Source organism: Periplaneta americana, chromosome 10 (assembly GCF_040183065.1).
Source record: "Periplaneta americana isolate PAMFEO1 chromosome 10, P.americana_PAMFEO1_priV1, whole genome shotgun sequence".
In the NCBI taxonomy this organism is placed as follows: domain Eukaryota; kingdom Metazoa; phylum Arthropoda; class Insecta; order Blattodea; family Blattidae; genus Periplaneta; species Periplaneta americana.
In genome coordinates this window covers 164,961,341-164,986,186 of record NC_091126.1, presented here as the reverse complement: position 1 = coordinate 164,986,186, position 24,846 = coordinate 164,961,341, and the positions used below count along the sequence as shown (strand labels likewise).

Here is a 24,846-nt window from a genome sequence, read left to right as displayed (position 1 = left end):
AAAAAAAAAACTTTCGCAATATTACCAGCCTTTACCCTAATGTAGCCTACTTTACTACACAACGTATTTTTCTATAGAGTCTATTTTCCTTGAATATCCACGAGGAAAAGCTCACCACTTGGTCATTTACTTTGAGTTTGCCCATTTGGCAAAGGATACAATATTTTACGTTTCATACAGGCCATATGCCACTTTCTGCACCAAAGGTCTATGCCTCTACTCTGCATGTTGTGATAGGCCTTATTATTGTATTATTGTCGGACCATCGGATATGTGCCGCTTCAGCGCTGTCGTCGTTCTTGGAAAAGTTAACGCCTGTACTCACTCCATTCCACCCGCTTTCCTCCCACCACGTCAAACAGCAGGCCACGAACCTTGCCGAATAGGGATGTTGCCAAACTTCCCTCAAACGGTGTCATAAATAACTGGTCCTCCATGCGACAATATTATTTCTTTCAATCAAAATACATCTTGTATTTCTACATTTTTAAAACCTAAATCCCATTTCTCGAATCACTTTCTGTAGTTTTTCTCTCCAACCTTGGAAAATATTACTTCTCTCGCAAGCTTCAGTAATTCCTTCGATGTTAAAACTTCTTTCTGAACGGTGTAAAATTCTTGTATCTTTCTTCTTAAAATACATCGGTTCATATCATCTACAATAAATAATTAAAATTTCCATTGGTCTGTTCTTCTCTGGTGATTCTAGCTTTTCATCTCCTGCACAGACTCCCTCTGTCCTGATTATCTTTATTAGGAGTTCTGACCTGTCTATATAAATTACATAAAATGTTGTATTATTAGTATTAGTTAAGTAAGTAATTTTAATACGTAATCAATTGAAATAAAATAAGCCTCACCTGTGATATCAGTTGATCTTTTCGTTGCCTGATTTATAGGAAACATATATTGACCTGTTTGTTTCTCTTCATCGCAAAATGCTATTACGTACTTCCTTACTAATATTTATTTCGCCACTCCGTGCTACAGTATTCATGTTGAGTTGACAACACTGGACTGCAAGTGCAAGTATTCTAAACTGTCCCGCAAGAAGACCAAAATTGTGACAGAAAGGGAGAGAGATAGAAAAGAGAGAGCTAGGAATGCAGGGAGAGAAATGAATTACCGAGGCTGAGAAGGAATTAGGGTTCAGTTCGCATATTTTACGGGGGCACAGGTCCGATGGTCGGACTATAAAGTTTAGTAATTCCTGATAGTACTTCTAGTAGCTCTGTATACTGATTGGCTCTTTAATATAGGAAGTAGTGCGTAATATGTTTGGGAATAAGGTTCTTAGGAAAATGTTTGGGGCTAAGAGGGATGAAGTTACAGGAGAACGGAGAAAGTTACACACTCCAGAACTGCACGCATTGTATTCTTCACCTTACGCAATTAGGAACATTAAATCCAGACTTTTGAGATGGGCAGGGCATGTAGCACGTATGGGCGAATCCAAAAATGCATATAGAGTGTTACTTGGGAGGCCGGAGGGAATAAGACCTTTGGGGAGGCCGAGACGTAGCTGGGAGGATAATATTAAATTGGATTTGAGGGAGGTGGGATATGATGGTAGGGACTGGATTAATCTTGCTCAGGATAGGGACCTATGGCGGGCTTATGTGAGGGCGGCAATGAACCTCCGGGTTCCTTAAAACCCACAAGTAAGTAAGTAAGTAAGTAAGTTAATAAGTAAAGAAGTAGTGCGTAATATACTCTGTTTGCTGCCGATATATTCTCCACCTCTATTCATATTTCTTTTTATGGGACTATTTAAGGAACTGGTTTACTGAGAGCCCCAAACAACGTCAAGAAATCTATGTAGCCTATAGCTACACTAACAAGGGAAGTACCCCAGCTCGAACGGCTAAAACCGAGTGTAAATGACTTTAAAATACAGAGCTGTGCTTGTTCTACCACTCATCAAGGTTATTTATCTGTAAATCTCCGCAGGCGTGTACAATCAATGATTGAAGAATAACGAATCTAATGACTAGAGAAGCAGAAATCGCTGAAGAAACAACACCGTGTAACAGACAGTTATGACAAAGAGATCCACAAAATACATAAATGAGGTATTATGTAGCAAGAAGCTACACGACATTTGCTTTAAATAATGTATGAGTATAGGGTATTTCAAAAGTCAGTTCAAACATTAAACCGCTATAGGGAAAAAACAAAAACATCACAGTGGTTGACAAACAACGGGGTTTACAAAACATTGGGAATATGTTTGGCGTTCTCTTGTTCAACGTACAGCTTTCTTTCTGCGACACCATGCACAGCATTTTGCAGATAATGTCTTGGAATATTGGCAATTTCTTGCGAGATGGCATCTTTCAGTTGTAGTAGAGTTGTCGGATGTGTCAGGAAAACTCGTTCATTAAGGTAACCCCACAACCAAAAGTCAGCCGGATTGAAATCTGGAGATCGCGGAGGTCACATTGTTGGAAAGTGCCTACTGATGACACGATCGCCACACATCTGCGTAATTAATTGTTTTTTCAGGGATAAAGTTGTGGGGTGGAGCGCCATCTTGCATGAAGATTATGTTTTCCATATCGTGATTCCTCAGTCTAGGGATGACGAAGTTCTGTAACATGCTGTAGTAGCGCTCCCCGTATACTGTAACAGTCTGTCTTATTCCATTATTGTCCACACCTTTAGAGTAACGGTTAGTGCGTCTGGACGGGAAACCAGGTGGCCCGGGTTCGATTCCCGGTCAGGTCAAGTTACCTGGTTGATGTTTTTTCCCGGGTTTTCCTTCAACTCAATATGAGAAAATGTTGGGTAACTTTCGGTTCTGGACCCCGGACTCATTTCACCGGCATTATCACCTTCATCTCATTCAGACGCTAAATAACATAAGATATTGATAAAACGTCGTAAAATAACCTTCTTAAATAATTAATGGTGGAGTTAACACGCGCAATTAAGGTTTGTTTTCCGACCAAAGTCATCAGTAGGCACTTTTCAAACATGTGGCTTCCGCGATCTCCAGATTTCAATCCGGCCGACTTTTGGTTGTGGGGTTACCTTAAAGAACGAGTTTTCCTCACACATCCAACAACCCTACTGCAACTGAAAAATGCCATCTCGCAAGAAATTGCCAATATTCCAAGACATTATCTGCAAAATGCTGTGCATGGTGTAGCAGACAGAATGCTGTACGTTGAAGAGAACGGCGGAAATCTTCCCATTGTTTTGTAAACCCCGTTGTTTGTCCAACACTGTGATGTTTTTGTTTTTTCCCTATAGCGGTTTTACAGACTATTACACTCTTACTACGTCATACTACTTTTGACCAATAAAACGGTACGAAAGGACGTATTTCAACCAATCATGGCTGCTTATCGCACAATTTTATCGCGTCCCTAGCATTTGTTTAATTTTATCGCATCCCTAGCATTTGTTTCTTTGTTTGCCAACATTTGAAACTGCGCTGGTCTGGATGTCAAAAATATATATAAAATTACAAACCAGTCCAGTCGATGCACAGCAGTTTCAAATATGACTCGCATTGGCATTCAAGAACAAGAATTAATAAAAATCACTGATCATACCTATGCATCTTCTGAAATCCGATTTACAAATAAATGAAGAGCACCATTCGGAAATCCTGAATAAGTTGAATACACCATGTAGGCCTAAATCAACGAGTTCCACTTCTATTATGCACACGTCCAATATAACATCAATTGAACCACCAACCACATTCAAATTTGAAAATTGTACATTCAATAATTATTCCTTTTAAAATTATTCATTCGGAAATTATGAATAAGTTGAATACACCATGTAGGCCTAAATCAACGAGTTCCACTTCTATTACGCACACGTCCAATATAACATCAATTGAACCACCAACCACATTCAAATTTGAAAATTGTACATTCAATAATTATTCCTTTTAAAATTATTCATGTTTACTTTTTATGTCATCGTCGTTAATTAAAACTTTTCTAACACTTGTGTATATTAGTTAGGTTATGTTATAGCTTCTGCTCTGAGAGGATAAAAAGAACTTCTGCTATATGATATTATGGATAGTCACGTATCAGAGATTGTTTAATATTAAGATTTATTGAATAGTAATCATTACAGTGTCTGTATAAAGACACTACTGCCATCTAGCATGCATCTAGCGTAATATTTGTAATGTTGAGATGGTACAACAATACATTTGAAGACAGTTGTATTTTCGTAAGTCAATTAATATTTTATTGTATTGGAATACTTCGTTACTTCTAATCTTTATATACTTTCTTCTAATCGTGTAATAGTCAATTAAATCCCACTCGACTTTTGATTTTCTCTAGATAAATCAAAACGTCTAGTGAGTTACTGTTGATAAATAACCTTGATGAGTGGTAGGACAAGCACAGCTCTGTATTTTAAACGCATTTACACTCGGTTTTAGCCGTTCGAGCTGGGGTACCTCCCTTGTAAATGGAGCCTTGGCTGCACTTACTGACAATAATCGGACTTCGATTGTGTCTTATACTCACAATACTGCACAAAACAGCATGAAATATGTTTATTTATTTTATTTTATTTATTTATTTTAAGCATTTCATTCCAAAGACTGTGCAATAGAGCATAGGAAAATGTCATGATTTACAAGTAAGCAATAAGTTCATATGTTACATACAATGAAATAATTACATTATATAATATCATATGGACAATTCTCCCTAAAAGTTATACAGCTCTATAGAGTTAAAATACTCATCAATATTATATAATGACAAGTCTATTAATTTATTTTTAATTTCTTTCTTAAAAAGCCTCAAGCTTAAATGTCTAATATTGCCGGGTAAAACATTATATAACTTCTTACAAATCTCTACAAAGCTGCTATTAGTAGTAGTGTAGTTACATTGTCCTTTTCTTAAATCATTTTTCTGCCTTGTAGAATAGCTATGTACTGAGCTATTTGTAGTAAAATTATTAATATTTGTTTGTACATACATTAAACAGCTTAACATATACAAAGACGGTACAGTTAAAATTTCAAGTCTCCGAAATAAAGGATTACAATGTGTACGGTTATCAACATTACAAATTATTCTTACTGCCCTCTTTTGTAGTTTCAATAACTTTATTATTTTAGGATCATTACCCCAAACTATTATTCCACACGTCAGATGGCTATGGATATAAGCATAGTATACGGATTTTAGCACTTCAACACTAACATGTGTTTTTAATTTCCTTAACATAAAAATACCTTTGTTGAGTTTCTTAGATAGTATGTCAATATGACAGTCCCATTTAAGTGTGGATTGTATATGCACTCCTAAAAATTTGACGGATTCTTTACAATTGATCCTATTGTTTAAGGAAAACTCTAAGTTCTGTATCTTCTCTTTGTTTAAGCAAAGAGAATTAGCTGAACACCAATCTTCTACTTTTCGGTTGATTGCATCAAGATCGTTAATAATTTTCAATCTATCACATCCAGTAATTGTTACAGCAAGATCATCAGCATATAAATATGACTTTATGTATTTGCCATCAATTATATAGGGTAAGTCATTTACATAAATAATGAATAAAATCGGTCCTAAGATAGAACCCTGCGGTACACCAGTATTAGTAGTTGTGTATTGAGAAAAACTGTTATTAAAATATACCGTCTGTTGCCTATTGTTTAAATAATTCTTAAAAAATTTTAAAGCTAATTCATTAAAACCATAAAACTTCAATTTCATTAAAAGTATTTCATGAGAGATACTGTCAAATGCTTTTGACATGTCATAAAATCGACTTAAAACATGCATTTTACCATCAATGTTTTGAATGCATAGTTTAACAAAATTCACAACAGCATCACAAGTTCCCTTACGAGCCCTAAAACCATACTGACATTGGGAAAACAAATTATTATTCTAAGTGAGCTTTTTATTCCATTCGTAAATATAACCGGGTATTTTAGTCCGATTCAGTATTTGCAGATGTGCAACACGAGGCGCTGCGTCGGGAAGGTTTGACCTTTAACATTTGAAGGCAGAGCCGGGAGAAACTATAAAATCCGACGTCTTTGTTCCCTCAAGGACGTGCCTCATAAAAGAGAAACAATTGCCTTTGTACTTATGAACCATATCGACTTTAAATTCTACGCTTCACTGGCTGTTATATACGACTATAGCTTAAAACACGGTCAAACGTTTTACTACATCCTGGCGTCCCGAGATTATGATTTATTCCTTCTTTGTTGGCGGTAGGTCGCTTTATGTGCACGTGTACCTAGTCTTAATTGGCAATCTTAGAAAAGTCTTAGAGGACGTTGAGGTCAGTTTAATTTATTTCCAGTTCTTTTATTTACAGTTTTCAACTCTCTATGCCTCTTTCGGCGTCTAATTCTAATTTATTCTAACTCTAATTTATTCACAATTTACATTTGAAATGATACATATGAATTGATACCCGAAATGAGCATATGCTCGTGCTCGGGTACAGTCCAGTAGTCTACATAAATTTTACAAAGATCAATAGGCCTAATAATGTTGATAAAAGAAATAATAGTAATAATAATAATAATAATAATAATAATAATAGAATAACCGTGACGGAGATGATACAAAGATAGTAATACAAATTAATTCATTAATTATAATAATAATAATAATAGGCCTAATAATAATAATAATAATAACAATAGTAATAAAACAAAAATATTTACAATAATAAAATAAAATGCTAAGACAGATAATAGTACATTATGCAACGAGCCTATAATGGTAGTAATTAAGACGCAAGTATGATTGTTTATGAAACGAGCTCAAGCGACTTTTTATGCTCGACCATATTCCTAACTTGAAATTATTTAAAATTAGGTCTTCTTATGGTTATGTGCGAACTGACCTGAATTGTGAGATGTGCGCAGACGCGAAAGTATTCATTTTTTCCGAGGCCGAATGTCATTGATTTCTTTTTATTTTTTATTTTTTTTATTTTAGCAGGTTATTTTACGACGCTTCATCAACAGCTTAAGTTATTTAGCGTCTGAATGAGATGAAGGTGATAATGCCGGTGAAATGAGTCCGGGGTCCGACACCGAAAGTTACCCAGCATTTGCTCATATTGGGTTGAGGGAAAACCCCCAAAAAAAACCTCAACCAGTTAACTTGCCCCGACCGGGAATCGAGCCCCGGCCACCTGGTTTCGCGGCTAGACGTGCTAACCGTTACTCCACAGGCGTGGACGAATGTCATTGACCTTGGCAAAGAATAAGATGAAGATTACTCTGATATAACTTGGAAATTGATTTAGAATTGAAAAGCGAGATGACAAATTGAATTTATTTGAATATTATTTACAATTAACGCTAATTATTATAGTAACAGAACATAACCTTCTGCGACAGCATTGGATTTCCAGCCTCCGTGACTTTTCGCTAATTGTCTTTCGATTGCATATCCGAGAATAATCGATATAACGGCACAAAGCTGACTTGTCATTGGCTGAACACCTGAACTTTAATGAGTAGGTGTACTTTAATGACATGCATTAATGGACTGCTACCAGGTGTATAATTACTACATTTCGGCATGGTCGAACATAAAATAAAATATAAAACCACTTAGCGAGAGTTAACACAATTTAAATAAGCATATAATAGCCAGGAAAAAAATGACGAACTCGAAAATCAACAGTAAAGTTCGTTGTAACGCAGACGACAGCAACCGCCGTATTGACATTGTGTTGTGCATTATTGGTAGTAGGGGGGAGCCGAAAGTCTACGCAACTGCCGTTCTCTTCGAATCTTCTCATACAATCATGGGAAGTTAATGCTGAAAAACAAAATGTCTACTAGTCAAACTGTTCTTTATTACCAGGATAAATACAAATAATACTGAAATATATTAATCTAGTTTCAGTTATAGATCTCCCCTTTTGTGCAAGAGGTAACATATCAAAATATTTTATGAATGGCGGGGAAAATATAAATTTCAAGAACTCTCTAGTGGCAGAGATAGTGACAAGTACAATCAAGTGTATCTGTGGCGATGCTAAGAAATCATTTATTGGAGATATGCAGTTATTAATTAAGAAAGTGATCTATTTATATTTATTACAATGTTTTATCTTATAGGCTACATGCATCAGATAAATACAATAAATATTAGTACCATATAATGGTAGTAACACTTAAAATAATAATAAAATTTAACAAATATCATACAAACATTTTCACTTTATTTTTAAACTTAAGAATGTGTCAATTGCTTAGGTCTGGATTATTTTTCAATACTGAATTGTATAGTCTTGGTCCATAATTCCTACTGTGTCTTAATCCAGCTGTAGTGTGGCATTTATGTTCTACCAAAAGAGTTGGGACATTTCTTCTGGTGTTATGTATATGTTTTTCAGTTATAAAATTCATTCGATTTTTGTGAAAATAAATTAGTAAATTACTGTATGTTTATATATTTGCTCAATTTTTAGTACTTGGAATTCAGAATAAATAAATTGAGTCGGATAATCAAGTGGTTTATGCAGACAGATTTTCTGTGTTCATTATTATTATTATTATTATTATTATTATTATTATTATTATTATTATTATTATTATTATTAAAAGGAGCGCAAAAGATTAACCGGTGTGTGTTTACAGTTCCATTCCCAAAAGCTATTATGAGGAGATGTACAGTAGTGGCAAAAAAAACCGGACCGACCTTGTAGCTGATTTCAGAGCCTTGTTCAATCTAGAGCACGATAGACTGGCAACTAAGACTTTCGTGGTTCGAATCCTGCCTGGGAAGGAAATGTTTTTTGTTCCTTATTCAATTTATACCCAACTTGTGTTTGTCGGTTCGTGTATATCCGAAATATTTCACACACAATCGGAGGTGAAAGAGTTAAGTGGGCCACCCTGTATAGTGCTGTAGGCCTGTTTGATTACGTCGGTTGGATCTTTGTTAGGGAATGGTGAGAGTAGTCATAGCTCTGTGAAGAAGATATACAGGGTCATCATTTTATTTTTACTAACATTTTTAATATTAACTTGGCTATGGCCTACCTCCGGATCAACGCCGTTTGTTACCCCCTTCCACCACTGGAGTTCGATGATACTGGCGTAGAATACAAACAAATCACTTTACTAGGTACAGGAGGGAAGAAAAGTAGTTAATCCATTTACGTAAACTAGGAAATATCGCGATTTTAAGTTTGATAATTTTCATTAGGTTTTTGTTTAATCAAAATACAGTACAGTATTGACAATGAGTGTTTTTACTCACGAACTGAGCTGTCCATGCGGACGTATTCATTATGCAATGTATATTATACTGTCTACAGCACATTAGCATACACTACAGAGAATGAAGTTAATAATCATAATATGGATATTTAAACACATTTTTAAAATGGTGGCCGTTCATTTCGATACAGGCTTCAGTTCTAATGTGTATATTATCGCACTCTAGACTATTGTACCTAATTCCAATTACCAGTTTCGTCCTTCGTACTAGTAACTCATGTTGAAATAATTCTGTACCTATTCTATAAAAGAGTACCTTACGTACTGTAAATTTAATCTTCACTTCTGCCCGATCCGAAAAGATAAAATTACTCAGACATACTATCTACTATCCGTCCAAGTAGTTATGTCGTAGGATCGTAGAAAGGGAGGAAATCACGTGGCAGTTAATTACTTAACGAGCTCCTTTTATTTAAGCTATTTTAAGCAGTTGTATAATATTACATATACGTCCAATTCCTAACAGAAATTAATGTTCTCAGAAAAGAGCTAAGACATCCCAGCCACTAGCTGGTGAATAAAAGCTGGTGGGGGAAACCAGGATACGACGTAGGCAAACGGACGACAGTACCTGTGCGAAAATTATTCAATATTGAAAGCTCTTTCGTCACTGGAAAACGCGAACATATTTTTGGAACGTACTGTTACTATGACCGTAAGGCTACTATGACTGTATATGCAGTCTTGGATCTGTGTGGAGAACGGTTGAACTTCATTAGTAGAAGGGTTGGGAGTGAAGTACATTAAAAAACTCACGTACAATAAAAATTGAAGTAAAAATAGAATGATGTCCTTGTATAAATCAAATAAAAACAACTGGCCCACAGATGTTCACATAATAATTTTCGCTGCACTTTCATTTACAAATACAACGCGTAAGATAATTCCACGTATCCTTTTAATTTCGGAGTCATTTTCTTATATAGAACATTAGAACAGTACTAAGTCTATTTATTTAGTTTTTTAATAGAACACCGGTAACTTTGTATTTTGAGATATATAAGCTTACTGCATAACATACATAAATATTTAATTGTTGCAAGTTTCTTTTATGTGTCGCAATATTTGAGTAATTAAATCAGTTTTATGTTCTCCCATTCATCCATTCCTTCATATTGTTCTTCCCAAGAACAGGTCTTTCACTGCAAACCCAGCATTGTCCAGTCTTTCCTATTTTCTGCCTTCCTCCCAGTCTCCGCATACGATCCATATCGTCTATCATCTGATATCTTCTTCTGCCCCGAACTCTTCTCCCGTTCACCATTCCTTCCAGTGCATCCTTCAGAAGGCAGTTTCTTCTCAGCCAGTGACCCAGCAATTCCTTTTCCTCTTCCTGATCAGTTTCAGCATCATTCTTTCTTCACCCACTCTTTCCAACACAGCTTCGTTTCTTATTCTGTCTGTCCATTTCACACGCTCCAACCTTCTCTATATCCACATTTCAAATGATTTTAGACTAGACGGCATTTCGGAAGGCGGTCAGCTGTTACATGCGCCGTAGCATTTCTGGTATGTGACGTCACAAACTTATACAGTAGAACCAATCAGAATCAGTCTATAACAAGTACTTCCAGAGTTCGTTTGTTCACGTGCGAGTGTTTCAATACATTGAATAAGTAAAACTAACATTTACTGTATATGTGTAAGATAAATAAATGGAAGAAGAGACTCTAAAAAGACAAGTATTGCACAGGTAGGTGCGGAAAATAGTGCTTAAGGTGTATAATTATTTTAAAAACGTTGACGAGCAGAACGCTGCCGGCCATCTTGATGCTGACTGCAACGTTGCCAAAGTGGAAGAAACGACTGTAGAAGCATGTGGTGTGGGATTGAGAACCGTGCAAAGAATATTGATAGTGTAGGAAAGAGGGTTTGTTTGGTGTCATGCTTACAGTAATCAACGGCTAAGTTCATTATTGTCTTTTGATAACTTCTCTCACTTGCGCGTGAAGTACGATGTGGCAATGTTGTACGCTGCCTTGCTCTCTCTATCTGTCTCTCTCGACGCAAACGCTAGCAGACTACCGCCTTCCGAATTGTCATCGACTCAAGTCGCATATTAGTGTGCAAATGTTTCTTTATCCTTCTTTACCGACCTCCTTGCCATCATCTGGGGCTACCTCAAACCAGCCGAGAGTAAGAAACAGCAGCTACGTATTAAATAATAATAATAATAATAATAATAATAATAATAATAATAATAATAATAATAATAATAATAATAATAATATGGAAATGCGTCTGCCATAATTAAAATCTGCTTGTGGTTGTCGTCTCTTTAACGATATAGGCCTACTCTATATTAAGGAGTGAGAAGTGTCGTGTTTAATTTTTCGCACTCTTGGATGTAATACAATTGGTGATAATCGTACAAAACTCTTGTCATTAATAACTCATGTTCAGTAAATTATACATGAAGACGTTTAACTTAGTACCTTAAATTCAAGCAAATTTTCCCAGAAACAGACGAATTCTAGAGGATGAATTCTCTCTCTCTCTCTCTCTCTCTCTCTCTCTCTCTCCTTACTTGAAGTTTGTTGTCTTTTAGCACGAGCACCATCGTCATATCTTTTGAATCCTGTCAATTGGTGTTCAATTTCAAAGTTAGTGATCAGTAGACAGTGGATGTGGGATGACTTATGGAAAAGTGCAAGCCCCTACAGTCTCGGCTGCGCGAAACGAGGAAACCGGGGCAAATTGAACGCTGCGCTTGCCGCCATATTGTTGGAGAGCAGATAAATAATAGCAGTGCGTAAGTCACGCAATTTAACGCTGTGATGATCTAAAATTGACATATTATGGCCATTTTCGACGTTTAACGTAAAATTAGGACGAAATAAACATAGCTATTCAAAGTTTCATTGATATGTGTTAGAACATTAAAGAAAAGAAAATACGTATGCAGCAATTTATAGAAAACATACTGATACATCCATAAATAGGCCTACATAATACACGTTATAGATTGTATAATTTTACGATAATCAGCAAATTGTTAGGTTTCAGAGAATCTAAAATTATATTAACATATTAACTCTTAGATCACAAGACATAAATATATGCACCTTGATTACACAAGTTCTTGTTATAATCAAATTCCTAAGTGAAATAAATATGCGATAATCAGTATAGACTTGTTAAGTTTTAGAGAATCAAAAATAAATTATATTACCGGTACTTTTAGACCACAGGACGTAAGTAACCACGCAAAATATAATGTGCGAAGGTAGCCAAATTACATTGAATTCATTCTTAAATTAATAAAGGGAATGCTATCAATTATAAAAAGTATCGGTACCTAATACATTGCAAACAATAGGTAACGTGAAGACCTAAAAACTAAACAATCACTTTATGCAAGATAAAAAAAACCACATACTTTTTATGTGTGGATTTTTTACATATTTTATTTTTATTTTAAATAAATAAAATAGATATATTATCATTGCTTGCGGAGTGATGGTATATAATTTTTATGCACATATGCAATATCAATAAGATGCCATTCCTTGCTTTTGTTAATAAAATATATCCGGCAAAATGTAAAAGAGTTATTTATAGGTGAACTCTGAATCATAAATTCACAAAGGAGGCTTAGCTATTATAGCTATTTATTTATTTATTATCTGTATATTTATTTATCCATATATGGATCTTGAATGAAAGTTTATTATCTTGCAAATAAATGCATTTACATAATAAAAACAAAAAGTTATCTTTCCACTAATGTTTTAACATCTGATGTGTAAGTCTAAATAATTCACTCAGTGGGATTTCTCTACAATCTGATATACCTGTACTAACAATTAAGTATTCTTTATTGTCGTAAACTACTGATTGATTTTTAATGATATTGATATTGTAACAACAGAGATAATATTATATCATACCTTTTGCAAATAGCTTGGAAAATTAAACAGGGATGGTATTATCGCCCCGCTCTCATGGTTAACATTCGGCAGGTCTTTGAGCGGCCTCATGCTTTCGGCAGGTCTTTGAAATTTAATTGTATTATTGTTTTCAATTTCTTGTGTCGCCGCTCCAATCACTCGCCTCAATTTCAATAATGCAACCAATAAGCTGCTTCAATTATTATTAAATGACACTTACTTGTCTAATCCACGTAGACTTAACCCGAGGTTGCAATGTCTTGTGCTGAGGACGAGCATTAAGGTATGTGATTAAAAATTATTATTAAAGAGTTATTATTAAGAGTTAAGAAAGCCAACGTACTCGTATATGAAATAATAATAATAATAATAATAATAATAATAATAATAATAATAATAATAATAATAATAATAGCCATTTAACAATATAACAAACTAGTGCTTATTCTTATGGAGGAAGTAGACGTGACAACGTGACGCTTAGAGTGAAACCTACAGAGCAACAATCGGTCGGCAAAATTATTTTTTTAAACCACACCGCACGTTATTGTATGATGCCGACATGTTAAGCATGAGTCCGCGGCGATAATATATCATCTTTCAAAATTATATTGCCATTACTTTCACACTATTCACTAAAAACACCCGAGACAAAACAAAGGACAAGTATGACAATCGTGTTTACCGCTCTATTTCTACCAGCAGCATGGCGGCGTAAACATGCGCAGACTGGTTTCAATTTTGGACAGCACACCAGCGCTCTGTGTGAGTCTAGTATACTGTTATAACGTCTTTGGAAAAGTGAAGTTGTTTCATATCGGAGTATATGGCACGTGCCGCGTCGTTCGTCTTTGGTGTACCTGGCGAGTACAGCAGCGTACATAACGAAGGAACCCCGGTCCACATTGCAACGCAATGTGTGCAGTTGTGTTATCCTGCTCAAGTATTTAGAGCAGCGTTTCTCAAACTATGGTCCGCGGACCACCTGTGGTCCTCAAGGTCTGCCCTTGTGGTCCTTCAAAAAAGACAGAAGAAAAAATAAAATTCAATCGAATAGGGTATCACACTATAGCTGAAAATCTCAGAGTTTGTAAATGACACATGGCAATCGCCTTTCACTTTTTCTCCTAGTAGTGACATTTTATGAAATTTATTTACCCTACCTGTCAATCGCCTTCCCACTCTACTCTCAGCAACAAAAGAGAGATTTAAAGCACTATGAACGTGGTGTTTCTCACCATCTTTTCCGTGCAAATCTGGCGCTGTGCCTGTTACCCAGCTAGGGACCACCCGAATTCATAACAGGATCAAAGTATCGAGCCTTTTCATGTATTTATGACATTCTTAATAGTTTTGCTGACATCCAGTCCGCACATTCAAATGGTCACGTACTGTACGTCGTACACCAATAATAGAACATGCAAAATTGCATCTTTACTTGTTGGAAATCAGGAATGTCTCTGCATTATTTTATTTTATTTCTGTTTTTGCAAATGACGATATAAGAAATTTTATGCTCGACCATGCCGAAACGTAGTAATTATACACCTGGTAACAGACCTTTAATTCATGTCGTTAAAGTACACCTACTCATTAAAGGTCAGGTCTTTCAGCCAATGACGACTCAGGTTACAACTGTTCAGCCAATGACAGGTCAGCTTTCTACCGTTATAAAACCGCAAGTATCGATTATTCTCGGATATGCAATCGAAAGAGAATTAGCGAAAAGTCACGGAGGCTGGAAATCCAATACTGTCGCAGAAGGTTATGTTCTGTTACTATAATAATTAGCGTTAATTGTAAATAATATTCAAATAAATTCAATTTGTCATCTCGTTTTTCAATGTCTAATTTTATTTCAATGTTATCTCTGTAGGTTCTTATGGCCTAGCAAGGTCAATGTGGATATCTGTTCCTCGGAAAAAATCAATACTTTCGCGTCTGCGCACATCTCACAACATACGGAACGTTGCTGAAGGTCAGATACAATTAAAATTAATAATATCAAGTTAGAAATATGGTCGAGCATAAAAAGTCGTATGAAACTCGCCTATAATGGTAATTAAGAAGCTCGTATGAAAATTATGAAACTCGCTTGCGCTCGTTTCATAAATATCCATGCTCACTTCTTAATTACCTTCATTATAGGCTCGTTGCATAATGTACTATTATTCTATTAACATTAAATTAACTAGTTAATGCTAATATAAAATTAATTGAATTACATTAATTGTAATTAATTATTTCTACATTAAAATGTAAGTAGGCCTATACTGGTATTAAAATATGCTACATAAATGATAAATTTGCTTTCGAAGGGGACAAGAGTAGGCCTAAGATGGTCCGCGGAACTCTTCTGACTTAAAAAAGTGGTCCCCACTTCAAAAAAGTTTGAGAAACGCTGATTTAGAGTGTAGTGCTGATCCATTCATAATGTCGAAGTCAAAACGTTAAATTCGCTTACAGATACGAAATGCAATTAAGTAGTATGAGAGTGACATTTTATGTATTAACGAAGACAATATCGTGTGTAATGTATGTAAAATTGAAATAAAAACCAGAACAACTCAGGCTATAGAGAAACATTGCAACAGTACATCGCACAGGATATGCGTTGAAATGAAATCTGAGGAACCATCATCATCATCATTTAGTTGTGTGGGTCTAAACGACACGTGCAACATGATGCTCAGTGCAAATATTCCTCTAAAGAAATTGAGTGATCCCCATTTTAGAGTTTTTCTTCAGAAATTCTCTCGATACAAAAACTGTTTAAGCGATAGGCGAAGACGATTCAGCTTCGACAACTTACGAGAATATATCGTCGTTCACTGCATCGCTGGTAATTGCATCAATGATGACGAGGACATATGTGCTACACTACTACAGTACGTTATTTTTCTTTTCCTTCTGACTGTACGGAGATACAGTAGCATGTTGACGTCATTTGTTTACGTTTAAAACCTGTTGAGCCAATGGTCTGAACGAAAAAAAAAAAACATGTAACTTATAGTAAATGTGCACCTACATTCAACGATAAGTCATCCCGCATCCACTGTCTAGTGATCACCAGGCTTCGAGACTTTGGACCCGATACAATAAATTTACTGTGCATGCACTATAGGTTGTTGACTCGCTGCAGGTAGATAGAGATGTGTTGAGGTAACAACGTTGCTATTTAGAGTAGAGTACGGTAGTATGGGGAAATACACATATGTACATTTTGAAAGTAAATATACATTACACAATGATACTGTCAAAAGAATGTGAAAAGCATTTATTCTCCTGTCTTTTATCAGCATTCGTGTTTAATTATACACAGTTAATGGTGGAAATAAGCATGTAGCAATTTTAATTTTTTCATTTATCCTATTGGCCGTCTTTAGGAAGTGCAATTACAGTACCGAATTGCAATGTACTACAAGATACATTCTCAGTGTCTCAAACGTAAATCTTTTTCAGTTATCTGATAAAGTTTGTACTGTAGAAAGCTGCGCTCTACGTCGCATGGCGTGATAGGAGCAAAACGAAGAAACCTAACATCATTGCAGTCTCTAAGAAACAAGCCTTTATTCTCGGGTGACTCTATGTCCACTAATTTGCTGTTTATGTTATACAATGTTCCATATCTGTTATTTTTACATAAAATTGATTTCCACTTCTGTTTCACACGTTCAGTAACCGGTGTACTTGATGTCTCATTAATTCTCTGCATCATTTTCTAAATCAATTTGAGGGCTTCCGGCATCTCTTGCTCTGACTTTTCTAACCGTGTAATAGTTTCAGACACAGTTTGTATGAAAACCAAATTATTCGTCAGAACCTTCAAATCCAGAGCGTTTTCCTTTGCGTATTTGTTGGCATTCATTCTACAGTACCCCCACCCACTGTACGCTTTACCACTATACTTAGTACGTCGTTATGCGGATCTCCCACTGAACTGCTCTATCGGGTCCGAAGTCTCGAAGCCTGGTGATCAGTATTCTCTCAGTAGAATTATAATTGGGAGTAACGTCTTGAGTTTTGTCAGGTCCATGAAATTTATATTTTCAAAACCTTAAGACACAAAACAGATGTGTGTGTCCCACAGCTAATATCCTTCGTGGATGCATAGGAACGGTCGAATATGAGAAAGGATCTCTTTCTGAGAACCGTCGCGTCCAGCAGTAAAATTTTATTGCAGTTTCGGGAATAGGCTAAGCAAAGCGTGTCGTATGGGAACGGACTCGTGTCACGTTACACACACTGCGCTCTCACCCCTTAATGCAACGTTGGCTGCAGAAACATTAAAGTTCCCTTCGTGTTTTTTATTCTTTGCTAAGGCAATTATATTTTCTACAAGGTTCCGATACGCCTATTAGGACCTGTACCAGGATTAAATTAAAGCGTAGTTTTCTGTTTAATGATACTCTTTCAAATGTTATGTTTTTCTAGCTTGAAGGAATTTGTGGTCAAGGGGCAGGCATTTATTTTGTCATTTGTGTTTCTTAATATCCGCGCCAGCGAAGAATTTTGGAGATTTTCCTATAGGCCATCCTTGGTGGGCACTGAATGAGTATATTTCTTAAATACGAATGGGGTTTACCCGGTGGCAGCTCCAGACAGCAAATTATATATAATAGAAAATAGATAAAATAACAAAAAGGATAACTGTAGGAATAAAAATACTTTAGAAATCTACACACCTATCAGTACTACGCGCACAGGTTAAATCTGCGTCCGGAAAGAATGTGAATCACCGTTCCCTCTCCCTCTGGCCTTTGTGACCTATGAGTAAACACTGAGCTGATAAAAAGATGTTTGATGTTCGTGCCAGCAACTTGTATGAGATAGTGGTGAATATACGTGTGTAGGAGATGCTTGAAGTGTTGTACCCGTATAAGTACTGTGAAAATCTTAATATTATGCACAGTATTTCTTACACACATTATATGTAACTTATACAGGGACATCATTTTATTTTTACTTCAATTTTTATTGTACCAGAGTTTTTGAATGTACTTCACTCCCACCCCTTCTACTAATGAAGTTCCTCCACACAGATCCAAGACCCATAGCGTAAACAGCACTGAGTTAGCGAGTATAGTACGTTCCAGAAATATGTTCGTGTTTTCCAGTGACGAAAGAGCTTTCAATATTGAATCATATTTTCGCACAGGTACTATCCCTTTGCCTACGTCACATCCAGATTTCCCCCACCTGCTTCTGTTGGCCCCTCTGTAAAAGCTGGGCTGTCTTAGCTCTTTTCTGAAAACATTAATTTCTGTTAGGATTTGGACGTCTACGTAATATTATACAACTGTTTAAAATAACTTAAATAAAAGGGCCTCGTTAAGTAATTAACTGTCACGTGATTTCCTCCCTTTCTACGATCTTGCGGCATAACCACTTGGACGGACAATAGATAGCATGTCTGAATAATTTTATCTGTGCGGGTCGGGCAGAAGTGAAGATTGAATTTATAGTACGTAAGGTACTCTTTTATAGAATAGGTACAGAATTATTTCAACATGAGTTACTAGTACGAAGGACGAAACTGACAATTGGAATTAGATGCAGTGATCTATAGTGCGATAATATGCACAAAAGAACTGAAGCCTGTATCGAAATGAACGGCCACCATTTTCAAAAATGTGTTTAAATATTCATATTAAGAGTATTTTTCAATTTAACTTCATTCTCTATAGTGTACGCTAATGTGCTGCAGACAGTATAATATACACTGCATAATGAATATGTCCGAATGGATAGTTCACTTCGTAGTAAAAACACTTATTGTTAATACTGTACTATATTTTGATTAAACAAAAACGTAATGAAAATTATCGAAGTCAAAATCGCGATATTTCCTAGTTTACGTAAATGGATGAACTACTTTTCTTCCCTCCTATACCTAGCAGAGTGATTTGTTTGTGTTTTACGCCAGTATCATCGAACTACAGTTATGGAAGGGGGTAGCAAACTGTATTTCCGGTTCTCTAAAGGTATAGCCAGGTTAATATTAAAAATGTTAGTAAAAATAAAATGATGTCCCTGTATATTACCTCACTCGTTGCACATGACCTCACCCACAGCACTCCTTTTTGATAGCATGATAGACCTGCCGATGGAGTATGAAAGTCATTTTTTGACGTGTACTTATGCTATGAACTGTTGAATTAGTTACAAAGTTTTCACGATTACATACGAGGAAGATTATTAATGAAAATATATACTGACAACCCATGGGCATTATTTGTAGTTTTTTTTTAAATAGTCCTACACGAATCCCTAGATTTGGCACCTACTATTATTCTAATTACTCTTTTTTGTAATAGAAATATACTGTTACTATCTGTGGAATTTCCCCAGAATATTATTCCAAAACTCATTACCGAGTGGAAGTATGCAAAGTATATTGTTTTTAAGGTATTGATATTTAACTTACTATCTTTTGCAATGGAGGTGGGAAGGAACTGGCCACCATAATCCATTATGTCCTGACCTAGTTGCCTCATAAATAGTGCCTTGTTAGTATCATTGTTTGTTTGGTTTAGGCTACTCTGGCACTAGGCCACTCAAATGAGACAACGTGCTTTTTGATTATTTTGAATACAGAAGTACTCAATTGCTATTTAAACTTGTACTTTCCACCTCTAGACGGTGAATACAAATGTTCTGTTGCCATGTAGATGATGCGTGGCCTTGAGAGAAGGGATGAATGACGTTGTCCGGGTCGTGACGTATGCTACAATTGGAACACAGTTCTGCATTGCTGCTATAGCCTATAAGCTGATTACATAAAATGTTCTGCAGATGATGAGAAAACAAATAATTGAATGGTAAAGAAGAGAAAGAATAAAAATAATGTATGTTGTTTTTTTTACAGGTTTACTGTTGCACCGTTCCTTGTTGATGTCCTGTAAAGAAGAGAGCGGATGACTCAGGCCTATGGAGTGACAGAGTGTTCATGTCCAATGTATTTCTGCTGAAAACTCACTCGTGAATTTCTTCGGGGCTGAATCGGCACTAAATTTTACAATACATTTTGACGAATACCCGGACAATAGTAATTCATATGTTTGTTTGGAGAAGCTATTGCGAGATTTGTTCTCTTTATTTCATTGTCATATCCGTGATTATCAAAACACTCACTGGTATGTTTGCATTGTGCATTTTTATAACCTTGTTTTGAAGGTGTTAGCCAAATAGTCATAACAATTATTTTAACTTGGAAAAAAGTTCCACATATTAATGTAAAGCTTATATTCGACAAAATGTTATGTCCTGTAAACATTAGTACCGATTTCAAGTCGAAAGATGTGTGTGAAACATACATAATGTAAGTTGAATTTTATTTTCCTGAAATATTTCGTTAGTCTTACATTAATACAGCTTCTCTACTGTTGATGCTGAGAGGTACAGACAATATACTGTAATTCGTTAAATATTACGTAGAAAACAATTATTTAGGGGAGAGTTGGGTAGTATCGGACATCGGGTAATATCGAACAGTGAGTTTCTTTCACCTACCACCAGATGTTAGTACCTGAATGACATTGGTTACGTTTCTGTTATGACGCATACAGAAACGTAACCATGTTATCCAGTTACTACCATCTGGTGATAGATGAAAGAAACGCACTGTCCGATATTACCCGATGTCCGATAATACCCAACTCTCCCCTACTAGGCCTATGAGTTTGAAGACAATGGAGGAGGATAAAACATTTAAGTCAACCTTATAAATAACCTCTCCTTTTTGTTGCACATTTCAGTGTTTAAAACGAATATTTAATTGAGAAATTGTTGTGGTACCTTACGTCCTACTATTCTTTTTCGATTTGGAGGAGTAGAGTAAAGTTGCCTATTTCCGTGATACCCCTAATCCCGTGATACTTTTATTAAACTGAATGTCAGTCAAAGCTTTGCCGTTCGACCATAGCGCCAGACATCTTTCTCGAAAGAGTGCATCTTTCGCCTACTTTTGAGACATCGGCGAACTTCACAACAAGATATCCAACCTCGTGACATTCAGTGAAAAAGACGTATAACGGAATTAGGAGTATCACGAAATTAGGCAACTTTACCCTGCAGCATGCATTTTAGAGGAATTATATGCGAATGGAGAGGACAGTAAGTAATATACTAAAAAGTGTTATCGACGTAATAAATAAATAAATTAATTAATCTCACATTCATCTTGGAATCGTCTTAACATTTTAAATAATTTGAGATCAAATCATGAAGAATTTCTTTTTCGATTATTTATTTATTTGAAAAAAAAACAATCATCATGCCGTAGCCCTGTTATTATTTGAAATCAACTACAGTACGATTATTTAGTCCTGACAGTCGCCGGAGATGTGCGCGTGGGACAGGCCAGTCCATTTAGTTTCGCCAAGGGGTGTTTGGTTTATTCACTCGCTTGCCTTTACCGGCTGCTCGCCCTATCTCTACTCCGGAATTCTCCCCGCCCCCTCCGATTACTTCCCCTCTTTTGCGTCGCTGAGTTGTCAGGACTAAACAATCGGTTAGTACCGTCCACTTAAATGTTACTTTTGAACAGGTATATCGTCTGTGTCTCATGGCAAATAACTGTCGGATTGCAAAGGAGCTTCGGTTCCAATTCAAAATTCCGTTGTTTTTCTGCATCTAGAACTCAAGGCTGAAGACATTCAAATAGCACTTTAAATATAATTGAAATTTTATAAATTTTTACTTCTAAACAAACAAGACATTCGGCTGCCTGTGCAAACAATTATTCTGAGACTCTGTGCTTCCATATTGTCATTGAAATGTTTGAAGATGGTGAAGAATCTGCTTCTTGAGTTACAGCGTCAACAGGAGCACTCTGTTTGTAACCAATTTGTATTTTGTACGTTTACTTAGTGTTTATGTTGCATTAATTTCAAATTGTACTGTAGATGCACTTATAGTTAACTTGTGTGATATTGTGTTATGTGTGTTTACTCATGACTGTACTTCGAAAGATGTCACAAATTTAAGTTGTTCCTTGTTTAAGTTACACTAATTTCCAAGTGTAATGTAGTTGATATTGCAGTAGGCCTATAATTAGTTAATTTGCAGTGACATTGCTTTATGAATGATTACTTATAACTTGGCCTGAGTCTTTCTGGACTAAAAAAATATATGTTTAGGCACATAAGTTTAGTTGATATTCACAGCACTTACCCAAAATCTGGGATGAGTTATGAAAAAACGAACGTAAGGTGTTCTTTGCTTGTTTGTTTGAGTTACTCAAATACAAAGTGTACTGAAGTTGCTTTTTTAGTATTGTTTTTTGAGTAGCTTTACGTTGTCTATGTTTACTTAAAGCATACTCTTAGAATGAGGGATTGAAAGAAATCTAAGACATTCGTTGCTGGTATATGCACGATATAAGTTACTTAATTTTTCTTGTAGACGGATGGTAGTGTATGTTATTAATTAAAAAATATTGTAATCAGTAGTTCATAGGCCTACTACTTACTTATACTGGTATATACACAATATAGCTTACTGAATTATTTTGTAGATGGTGGAGGTATATGTTACTGATTAATAAAAGTAGTAAGTTTTTTTGATAATTCGTTGCTGGTATAAGCACGATACACTGAATTAGTATGTAGACGGACGGTGGTACATGTTATTAATTAAGAAACATCATGTAATCAGTTTTGTGAAATTAATTTTGGTGTCACTTGCATGAAGGATTTGGCTGGTGGTTGTGCAATGTAATAGTTTTTCCATTAAATAAATTAGATTCATTAAGAAGTGTTGATTATTGTATTGTAAATCAGTAATATCTTGGATTATGACTGTTTATAACATTACTTCTTGTGCAGTTTTCTAGCCTTCATACAATTAGGCCCACTGCCAACAATTCTGGGAACTGCCTTTCTTTCGGAACCTACAGAATGTCTTGTAGTGCAATTATGTTAAATTTCTATGATAAAGAGAATCAATGCCCAGTTTACTCTCATCTTCATCGGAATGATTACAATTGAAGACCTCAGAACAATAAGTGAGTTATAGATCAAATGTGGCATTTTCGGATTTTCAAACTATCTTACTATTCCCGCGTCATAGAATCAGAATCTGTCATTGGTTCTCTCATAAACACATTTTTAGTATTAGAAACTGAAGTTCATGTAATATGCTCTTCCAAAAAATAAAGTGAATAGAAACTTTGTTTTTGCTCTTCTAAAAAGTTGCCTTTTGGTTCATAACCCACTTATTGTAATGAGATCTTCAATTATGCAACACGAACTTTTAAGTGCATTTTAACGTCTAACTCATGGATGGGCATCGTGCCTCACTTGAGAAATAATGCCTCACTGACCTTCACAGAGCATATCGCTCTGAGTGACATCACCTTCACAGTCCCCGTTCCTCCCTCACGCAGCTCCTAGGCGTAGGCAGGTTCTATATCAGTTTCATTAGCAATAAGTATCAGTGGTGGCATAATGGCATTATCAAAGCAGTGTGTACGCGTTAGAAAACGATTATTTCATGAGAAATGGGAGGAAGACTTTTTTTGCTGTTTAGAAGGGGAGAACATACGATATATGTTATGCTCGAAAATCCTATTAGGCATTAATACATTTAATATACAACGACATTACTCCTTATGTCATAAAGAACATGCTGAATTAGAAGGTAAGACAAATTAAATGCTATTTTTCGTAATATTCCGAAGAAAATTTATGGTCTTAACATTTGCATAGTAGGCCTATACTAAATACGACATTATACCTTAAACACGCTGCATTAAAAGGTACGAGGAATTAAATGTTGTTTGTACGTATTATTCCCAAAAGAAATTTATAAAAAAAATATTAAATGCGCGTAGAAAACGAAATATGATTTTCTGAAATTATTTTCGGTCGAGAACGTGCAAATCTATTAAGTAATTTTGAAAAAAAAAAACACGAAAATATATATTAAAAAAATAAACGTAGACAACGTGATGGAATATTATTGGGTAGTTACGCAATTTCTCGCCTGTGATTTAAATCAATTCAATGATGCAGAAATAGTAAAGAGGTTTATGATTAAAGCTGCCGAATTAATTTGCCAAATTGAATAAAAGTTTTCGAGTCTCTCACGTTAACCAAGCGCTTTCCTAATAATTCGCCACTGACCGCCTTAGCGATTACGATAAGGTGACGCAGGTCACAGCAGTTTATATTTCCCATCCTACTCTGCAGTCTCCTCTCCTAGTAAACAAACTATTTCAAATCGAGTGTCTCACGTAACCGAAAATTGTGCCCGTGTATGGTCTAACTGTTGAAGTTCAAATTCAAATTCAAATTCAAATTTATTTACAATTTACATTTGAAATGATAAATATGAATATAAGTTATACCCGAAATGAGCATATGCTCGTGCTCGGGTACAGTCCAGTAGTCTACATAAATTTTTACAGAGATCAAATAATAATGCTGATGATAGAAATAATAGTAACAATAATAATAATAATAATAATAATAATAATAATAATAATAATAATAATAATGATAATAGAATAATCGTGACGGAGGTGATACAAAGATAGTAATGCAAAATAATTCATCAATAATAATAATAATAATAATAATAATAATAATAATAATAATAACAATAATAATAGCAATAATAATAATAATATTAGTGATGAAACAAAAATATTTACAATAAAAAAATAAATACTAAGACGGATAAAATAAAATA

General features: G+C 35.4%; 1 protein-coding gene across 1 annotated transcript in view; it reads left to right on the top strand.

The window, feature by feature from the left end:
• LOC138707346 (gelsolin-related protein of 125 kDa-like) overlaps nucleotides 1-20,662 on the top strand; it is a 76,272-nt gene extending 55,610 nt beyond the window's left edge. Inside the window, exon 7 of the mRNA XM_069836633.1 lies at nucleotides 20,021-20,662. The gene's annotated coding sequence lies outside the window, so the exon portion shown is untranslated. The remainder of the gene's footprint in view (nucleotides 1-20,020) is intronic.
• The last annotated feature ends 4,184 nt before the right edge of the window (nucleotides 20,663-24,846 follow it).